Below are 9,241 nucleotides of genomic sequence, written 5' to 3' on the forward strand. Positions count from 1 at the left end.
GCATCTTCGATCATCAAAATCCCTAGCCTCAAACAATTCTAACATACTGAAGAATATTGCTTGAATATACTTTTTTATACTTAAATAACTATTATTTAAAGTTTCTTTATTTTAAAATTTACAACTATTCTCTATTTTATCGACGTATGAAATTTCTAGTTTATCTCTTATAAGAGGCTCTAAACAACCATTAATATCCCTCCACCGAGATTTACTCCTTATATATTGATATATATATATATATATATATATTATATTCGCGTACTTCACACAGATCTCTCAATAAAGTCTTTATATAACTATAAAATTGAGAGCAGTATGTAAAATATAACAGGTTCAAAGTGAAGTGAATTAACTAAAAATAATTTCGAATTTTGAAATGTTACTTGTAAATAATCTTGTTTGATTTCTATACAGTATATATAAAGCAGTGATTCTTAACCTACGTTCATGCGCCCTCGGGGATACAAGACGCCTTTTCTGAACGTTCAAGACTCCTACGAATCCTCCCTCTCAAGATTCGTCTCTCATCTCCCCAAAAAAAGAAACACTTTTTGGGGATGCCAGGCTTCTACAAGACACATTTTCTCGGTGTGAGAGACTTCTGAATGATTCCTATCCATAGGATAAAATATTTTTCTTTCTTTGATAAATTTCACAAATGTTTTTCCATCTTTTTTCATTGATAACTGACTTATTTTTAAATATAATAAATGTACTTTACAACCATGCATTTTTTCTGTTGTAAATCACTGACCTAGATCTAAATGTCTTTATATTATCGAACGAGTACAGTATTAATTTAATTTTATTTTTTAAAATATTTTAAGCTCTAAAGCTAATGTGCACATGAAAAATGCCGCCCCCTTAAATAAAAATAACAAATTTTTCATTTGGAGCGCGAGAGTGCATTTTAAAAATTCAAGGAGGTGCGGCCAGTAGAAAAGGTTAAGAACCACTGATCTAAAGGGAAGATATACGTGATGGAAGCAGTATTTAGGAAGCGTGATGTGTATAAAGATTGAATAATAGTCTCTAGAGTCGAAACATCTTTTATCCACAATATTAGTTTACGGTAATCTTGTTAGAATCCGTGGATTATTCAAAATTACGTAATTTTTATTCTATTGTCGAGTCTGAAAGTTAAGGAAGAGTTTATACGGTTTAGACTTTGTTGTTTCAGATAAATTTAATTGTATAATTTATCTAAAGGGAATACACAAATGGGAAGAATGTTTAGTTGGATTGTTTATCTTGTTTCAACAAACAAGTTACTGGCAATTTTATCATTGTTTCCTCGAACAAATAAATTACAATAATACAAGTAAACATTACTAAGTTACCTTTCACATTATTAATTTTATTTTTTCTAAAAATTAATTAGTTTTTATTGTTAATTTTTTCTTAAAATCTTTTTTTTAAAGATTTATTTCGTGTTAAATTTATTACCTCGTTAAAGTAAACAATAAAAGTTATTATTTATTTTTGATTTAATTATTTAACCTTAAATTTTATTTGTTTTGTTATTTTGCTTAAAAATATATATATTTTTTTTATTTATAAAAATGAAGAAGAGTTTGGAAAGTTATAAACTGAGCAACGCTAAAAAAGGAAATAAATAAATAAATCGTGCAAATGCTAGACATATTTCGTTCAATCTTATATTTTATTCATTATTAATTGCATAAATCAAACATCATAAGCACATAATTATCATCAAAATTTAACACAATTTGCTTAAATTTTTATGATAATGATGCACTCTGGAAGTATGCTGCTCGACTTATATTATCTATAATACATAATGTACTCACGTATAAAGATTTGGTCATACTGACGAACAAACATGAAGACTTTCACAAGAAATGATTTATTATAAAATAATTTCAAGATGCGATCTAAAAAGAGATCATTTTACTTCCATTAAACTCAATAATTAATATTTAAAATAGGTATTAAGTACGTAACTAATGAATATATATAAAGGCGAAACACCTCTACTTTCACAAAGATAATTAACAAAACCACGCTACAGAGTCTAATAATAGATTTTTCTAAAGATTTAACATTTTAACTAATTTAGAACTTTTAAAAAGTTCAAAGAAAAAGAAAAGATTTTAAGGAACGTAAAGTTGGCAACTTTTCACCTTAAGTAATTACTAAATGTTTTGGAGTGTTAATTGAAACCGGTACCAAACTAGTTGGAGGTATGTCTAAACATTTTTAATCTTCACAAATTAAGGACATAAGTACAAAGTTTCGAGTACTACATTTTCATTAGTCCGTTATCAGATAGTCTCTCAACGTATTAACCTTAATTCTGTTAGGACGATCCCTTGACGAATTACATAAACTCTAAAGTATCCATTAATTTTTGTATACGGTTGGTAGCTTAAAAAGATCATTTTATACACAATTTACTGTGTATATAGTTATTTTCTTCAATTAACATTCAACATTTCCCGTGTGTGATATCACTAATTTGAAAATAAGTGTTTTATATCGTGATGAAATTCTAGTTTTTTTTTTCTAATTTAAAATTATACAATCCTCTTAGGATACATTGGCATACATATTTTAACATATATAATAAGTTTGCTTTTAACGATATAGATTAAGTTTTATACAGGTATTTTGATAGGTAAATTAATTATATTTAGTGTTATCTTAGAGATAGGTACAATTATCTTAGTTTGGCATCAGTTCAACGTGAATACTTTTGAGAATTTATAATCCCTCGAGTAAAATCTTTGCCACTGTCCTATGTTCCATTGATAATTATCAAAATATTCAAAGAATTTTAAGAATATTCGAATAATTATTCACGAGAGAATGAAGATGAAAGTAAGAATTTATAGAAATGAGCTTTTATTATTGATATAATCATCACTTTAAAAGATTATTTTTAACAATTGCTGAGTATTTTCTCATACAAGGCGCACAAATTTAATGATTCTCCTTTCTCGTTGACGTTTTTACTTATTGCCATGTAAAAAATTCATGAAAATGTCTAAAAACTCTGTTAGAAAGTTCAAAACATCTATTAAAAATCTAAAAAAAATTATTTAAAGTCTAACTAAGCTATTAAAAAGTTTTAAAAAATCGATTAGAAGTCTAAAATCTCAATAAAATTCTAAAAAAATTAGTATATCAGCGACGATAACTGCTTCGAATTTATAGTACCATTTCCCATAAAAATACGGCAAAAAGTCGTAGTTATCAAAAAACGTGCCATTTTTTTATTTTAAAAAAGTTTAAACATTAAAATAAAACAAAAAATAAGATTTCTTAAAATTAAAATATCCTGACACTTCTCCAAAGTTTTAATAAAATCAAAAGATTAAAGTTAGAAGAGAAAAAGTATTAAAAAATTGATTCTAAGAAAACTATAAAGTTTTATATATATATATATATATATATTATTTTTTTATTTTCAGTAGCAAAAACTTAATTATATTTCGAAAAAAAATGAAGTGGAACGTGATTTTTTGATACGATTTTTTATTTATTCACCTGAAAAAAATTGCTAGATTATTCATGAATTTATATCTTAACTCTAGATTAAACAGGATGAAAATATTAGATGTTTGCCCTTGAACAATTTATCTTACAGAGTTTCACTTCAAAAATATATATACAGTAGAGCGTCGATAAGTGGAACCAATTGGGGACGGGTCCTTCCAGTTAATGATTTGTTCCAGTTTCCGACTTTGTACGAAAAAATACATTAACCTGTCCGATGTTCAAATTTTTCTCCGTTGCGTGTCGCTTCGTGTTGAATTTTCGTCGATTTTAAGCCTAACGAAAATTTTTATAATAATAATCGAGGCTATCGTATCGTTAAAAATTATTTCTGCATTTTGTACAAACAAAATAAATATATTAAAGAATATAAAAAACATGAAAATTATACTTTAGAAGTAAATCTAGTATCAAAAACATTCGATTCAGCACGACACAGTCCGACTGAAAATCGTTCCACTTTCCGGCCATTCCACTTACCGACGTTCCACTTATCGATTCTCTACTGTATATTTAAATGATATCAATCCCAGACATTTAAAAAAATGTCTGGGATTGATATCAGTTAAATATTTTAATACATAAATATTTTAAGAAGTATACATATTTATCTTTCCATCTCTAAAAGTATCTTTACATAAATATAGAGCGCTAGAAAGAGAATAGGCTATATGTATATGGCCTATATATAGAGAGAGGAGTACGGGACTCGTACATGCTTGCTATGAATGCGCAAACACACACACTTTCTCTTTTTATATACATTATACACTAGCTATATATATCTAAGTTATATACATAGACAGAGAAAGTGCGTGCATGCATATTACTTACATAGTTGCATAATTTGTATTCATAATATGCACATACGAGTCTCGTACTCCTCTCTCTATATCTTATATATACAGTACTCTTTTTTAGAGCTCTACATTATTTATAAGAAGTATAAAAATATTTTAAGAGATAGAAAAATATTTTATATAACTTATGTATACTTCTTAAAATATTTATTTAAAAATATCTAGGATTGATATCAGTTTAAATATATATATATTTTTGAAGTGAAACTGTATAAGATAAATTGTTCAAGGGCAAACATCATTTAATATTTTTATTCTGTTTATTCTAGAGTTAAGATATAAAGTCACTGGAGCGTTATAGCTTCATGGGGCTCAGGCAAATTTGAATTAGGGGACCCCATGTACAGTACTGTAGTGTTGATTTCAGACAATTTTCTTCGGGGAATATTTTGGGGGAAATATTTTCTTATAAAAGATTGGTTTGAGTCCCTCTGTTGGTAGGGATCCCGGGGATCCCTTTTGTCTTATAGAATAACGCGCTACTGTATAAATTATATATATATATATATATATATATATATACATATATAATTTATACAGTAGCGCGTTATTCTATCCTATAAAAAAAAAAAAAAAAAAAAGCAATTACCCGGAGCCCCCCACCAACAGGGACCCAAACCAATCGGTATATGTATATATATATATATAGCCTATAAGCCTATATATATATACACACAGTATATGTATATTTTGAAATTATATATATCATATTATAATATATATGTGGGGTTTAGACGAGTAACATTCCTAAACATTCCTTTGGTGACGGCGCGAAAGAAGAAAAGGACAAAAAGACGTTACAAAGGCGAGAACATTATGGAATCCAGACAAGATGGCGGAGTTAGTGACGCTATGGTGAACGACGAAGAACTACGACTGACTGTTGTATCTAAGGGCAATACGATGATGGATGTGAAACATCTTAAGTGCGCTGATTTGAAAATTGAACTAGGACGACGAAAATTGAAAACGACGGGTAGCAAGAGAGAGTTGGTGCAAAGATTGGAAGCGGCACTTTTGATTGAGAATGCCAGAGACGACGACGCTGACGAAAGTGAGGACGAAGATAGCAATATTATGCGACATAGAAGTGAGTACTCTAAGCCAATGTTTATCTTTAGAGATGTTGATGATTCCTTTGAACGTTCAGTGGTGACGACGGAAAGAATGTTAAGTGGATCTCTAATTTCGAAGACATGGCGGAAATGTGTAACTGGAATGACATTCAGAAGATAATTTACGCAAAACGACTACTCAGAGATTCAGCAAGAATGTACGTAAACTATGAACAATGTACTAAATCATGGAAAGCATTAAAAGAAGCTCTTTGTGCCGAGTTTTCTCCAAAACTGAACAGTATGAAGATTCATAAGCAACTTCGATGGAAGTGAAGCATCAGAGTGAAACGTATCAGAAATATATGTATCGGATGATTGAAATTTCGTCACAAATTACGATTGAGGAAGAATCAGTGATACAATACATGATCGATGGAATTCAGGATGAGCAGGTAAGTAAAACAGTGCTTTATGGTGTTACTACTTTCAAAGAATTTTGATAAAAGCTGCGAATTTACAAAAACATGAAATCAAGTCATAAGCTAAATACTAGATCTCATTGTCATTTGACAGTGAGATCTAAGAAGCTAGAGCCTGGGATTAAGCCTAATAATGCTTGTGGAGATAAAAAACGTTGCTATAACTGTGGCGGGAAAAACCATGTGAGTAAAAGTTGTCCGGAGAAAGACAAAGGAATGAAATGTTTTAGTTGTAATAATTTTGGTCATATTTCGGCTCAATGTCCTCAAAATGTTGAGAAGAGAAGATATGAAGTAAAAGTAGAAGAATTTAAGTCAAATCCTGTAAAAGAAGTCAAGATAGAGAAAGTGAGCTTCACAGCACTTACAGACTCAAAAAGTGATATAAATTTAATGAGAGCCGATGATTACGGAAAGTTGGGTGCACCAAAATTAACTGGTAATTCCTTAAAATTTCATGGAGTAAGTGAGCGTAAGAGTTCTACACTGGGAAGTTTTTGTACTGTAGTAAGCGTTGACGGAGATCAATTTTCAGTCTCCATACATGCGGTTCCTAGTTCATTCCTTGCTTATCAGTTATCGTTGGGAGCAGACTTTCTGAAACAAGTTCATATTAGTTTAAAAGAAGGTCGTGTTGTAAACATTATTAAAGCAAGAGGTGCAGAAGTAAACATTTCAGACGTATACGATATCGATGTTGCCTACGTTGATGTTGGTGCTGTTGATTTGAGCCGCACCAATGATGCAAAATATAGAGGAGAGCTTCTAGATCCAACAAGAAACTACAAAGCAGTCAGAAAACAAGAAACGGAACTGGAACTGGGATCAAAATAAACATTATTTTTAAAAGTGATGCTCCAGTTTGTCAATGTCCAAGACAGCTATCTGCTAGTAAGAAGGTTGAAGTTAATAAGGAGATGGAAGAATGGTTACACGAAACATCTGAACAACCCACAGATGATGAAGGAAAAGTAGAAGAAGCACAAGGAATAATGAAACTTTGTGACCAGTCAAAAGAAGAAAGAGAAGCTTCACATAAGTCTTCAGAACTTAATCATTGGTTACAGCAACGTCATGCATCAAACGTTAAGCAAGCAGAAGTTGCAGTTGTTCAGGAGAAACAGATGGAAGTTTGTGGTGCCTTTTTGATAGTTGGTGATGCAGAGCAACGCGTTGATGATCACTCAATAGAAAAACAGCATATTGGTTATGCAAGATTAAAATCGGCAGGGGAAGAAATTGTTCATAAGAGAGAAAGAGAGCAAGAAGAACGAAAGCGACAAGAAGAAAAGAAACACAGACAAAATTATCATAGTAGATCGGATGATCGAAAATGTGAGGTGAGACGAAGTAGACGCTCAAGAAGTAGAAAACATAGAAGCAGAAGTAGAGATAGATCTTATTAAAATAGAGGATGATATTATAGAAAAAGAGAAAAAATAAAAGAATGATCTAAATATAAATCTAGATCAAGAGGTACTGATCAAAGACGATGTGACAAGCACACTCGATCACGTGATTCAAAATATCAAAGACATTCTAGAAGAAGATCTCCAGAAATTAGAGCAATGGCAAAGGAGAACATTAAATTAATTAAGAAACTGCAAGCGAACAACATGAAAGCGTGGGTCCGTTCAACTAACGAAGTATTCGACCGGTCAGACGAGGACATCGGGGACGATGTCAGCTGTCAGGATGGCCGAATGTGGGGTTTAGACGAGTAACATTCCTAAACCGTTAAGATAATAAATTTACGGGGGATGCGGGGAAGACGAGGAGAACGAGGGAGAGAGTGAGTAAAGGGGAGAAGTGAGGCAAGACAACAGTTGGTGACGGCGCGAAAGAAGAAAAGGATAAAAAGACGTTACGAAGGCGAGAACATTATCGCTCTACCAAGACGGTTACGACGGTTACGAACGCTAGAAGATTATTGTAATTTCTAGTTCTATATTTCTATCACTAATTCCTACATATACGGTATAATACCTCTACATATAAACCTAGATAGACGAGTGAATGAGACAATAATGTACTGTACAAATACAGAAAGATAGCTATAAAGAGAGGGAGAGAAAGAAAGAGAAACAGATATGAATATATGTATGACTATCTGTGTATAAATAAAATTATTTATTTTGAAACAAATTCCTAAGAAAATAGAAAATTACGATAATACAATTAAAATTTATAAGATTATTTCTCAAATAAAAAAAAACTCTGTAAATATTTATTAATTTAATAAAATAATAATAATAAACAATTGAGGAATTAAATAGAAAAATTACATTTATTTATTAAGTTTAAATCTTATTTTTTTAAATAAATAAACAAGTAAATACGTAGATCATTGCTAAAATATTTACATTAATATTAAATTAAGAATTATGTAAATTTAATAAAAATATTTATCGGAATTGCAAAAAACAAAAAGAAAAAATTAAGTAAGCAAGATTTAAGTAATGTATTTTAACTTCTAAAAAAAGTAAATTCGAGTAAGATTAAAGTAATGAATTAATGAAAAATATTTGGAGTAGTATTAAAGTTTATAAATATATATACATACAAAGTTTTTCCTGGAAGTGATAAAGATTGAGAACATCTAACTTGGCTAATGGAAAGATTGTGTATTATTGACAATTGCAGACACCTCTAGCAACTTTCTCTGCAAATCATGGCAAATAGCTTTCGATTTTTTTGACGTAAAAATAAGTTTTCGGGGGAAAAAATTACCTGTATAAATATCTAAAAATGAAAATCTTGTCAAAATAATTAATGCATGTTTATATATATAATTAAATAATTTTTAAATCCCAACTTGTTATGAATAAACACGTATTTGGATTTAATCTTCGAAATAATTTAAGTTTTAATTAATTATTAAAATGTTTAATTGTAATTTGATGTTTGGGTTAATGCGTTTAAAGTTTTATAATTTTAAATTATTGCAGTTTTGTAAATGTTTATTTATTTTAATACTCTTAAATTCCCTGTAACAGAGTTGAGAAGTTTATTGTTAATTCGGTTTTAAATTTATTGATTTTTAAAAAATTTTCATAATACATTTTATATAATTGTCTGTATAATTAATTTAGAAATTGTTTATTAGGAGAACCTCTTAATATTTGTCACTGAAATTACCTATAAATAATATATTCAGGAATACATATAACGTAACATTCATTCAAACTGTTCAACAAGTTGATCGCGAGCTACAAAAATTGCGATTTATCACTTGAATCTTTATATATATTAATTTCTCGATGAAAGATTGATTATAATAAAGAATATTATTTGAATAATGTAATTAATTATTGTCATAAAT

General features: G+C 29.6%; 1 pseudogene; it reads left to right on the forward strand.

Annotated features, from left to right (window-relative positions):
• Positions 1-6,753: 6,753 nt before the first annotated feature.
• On the forward strand, positions 6,754-7,667 carry LOC136972808 (luc7-like protein 3 pseudogene; annotated as a pseudogene).
• Positions 7,668-9,241: the final 1,574 nt, after the last annotated feature.

The sequence above is a fragment of the Centruroides vittatus genome, unplaced genomic scaffold (assembly GCF_030686945.1).
Source record: "Centruroides vittatus isolate TY-2023 unplaced genomic scaffold, ASM3068694v2 contig_301, whole genome shotgun sequence".
In the NCBI taxonomy this organism is placed as follows: domain Eukaryota; kingdom Metazoa; phylum Arthropoda; class Arachnida; order Scorpiones; family Buthidae; genus Centruroides; species Centruroides vittatus.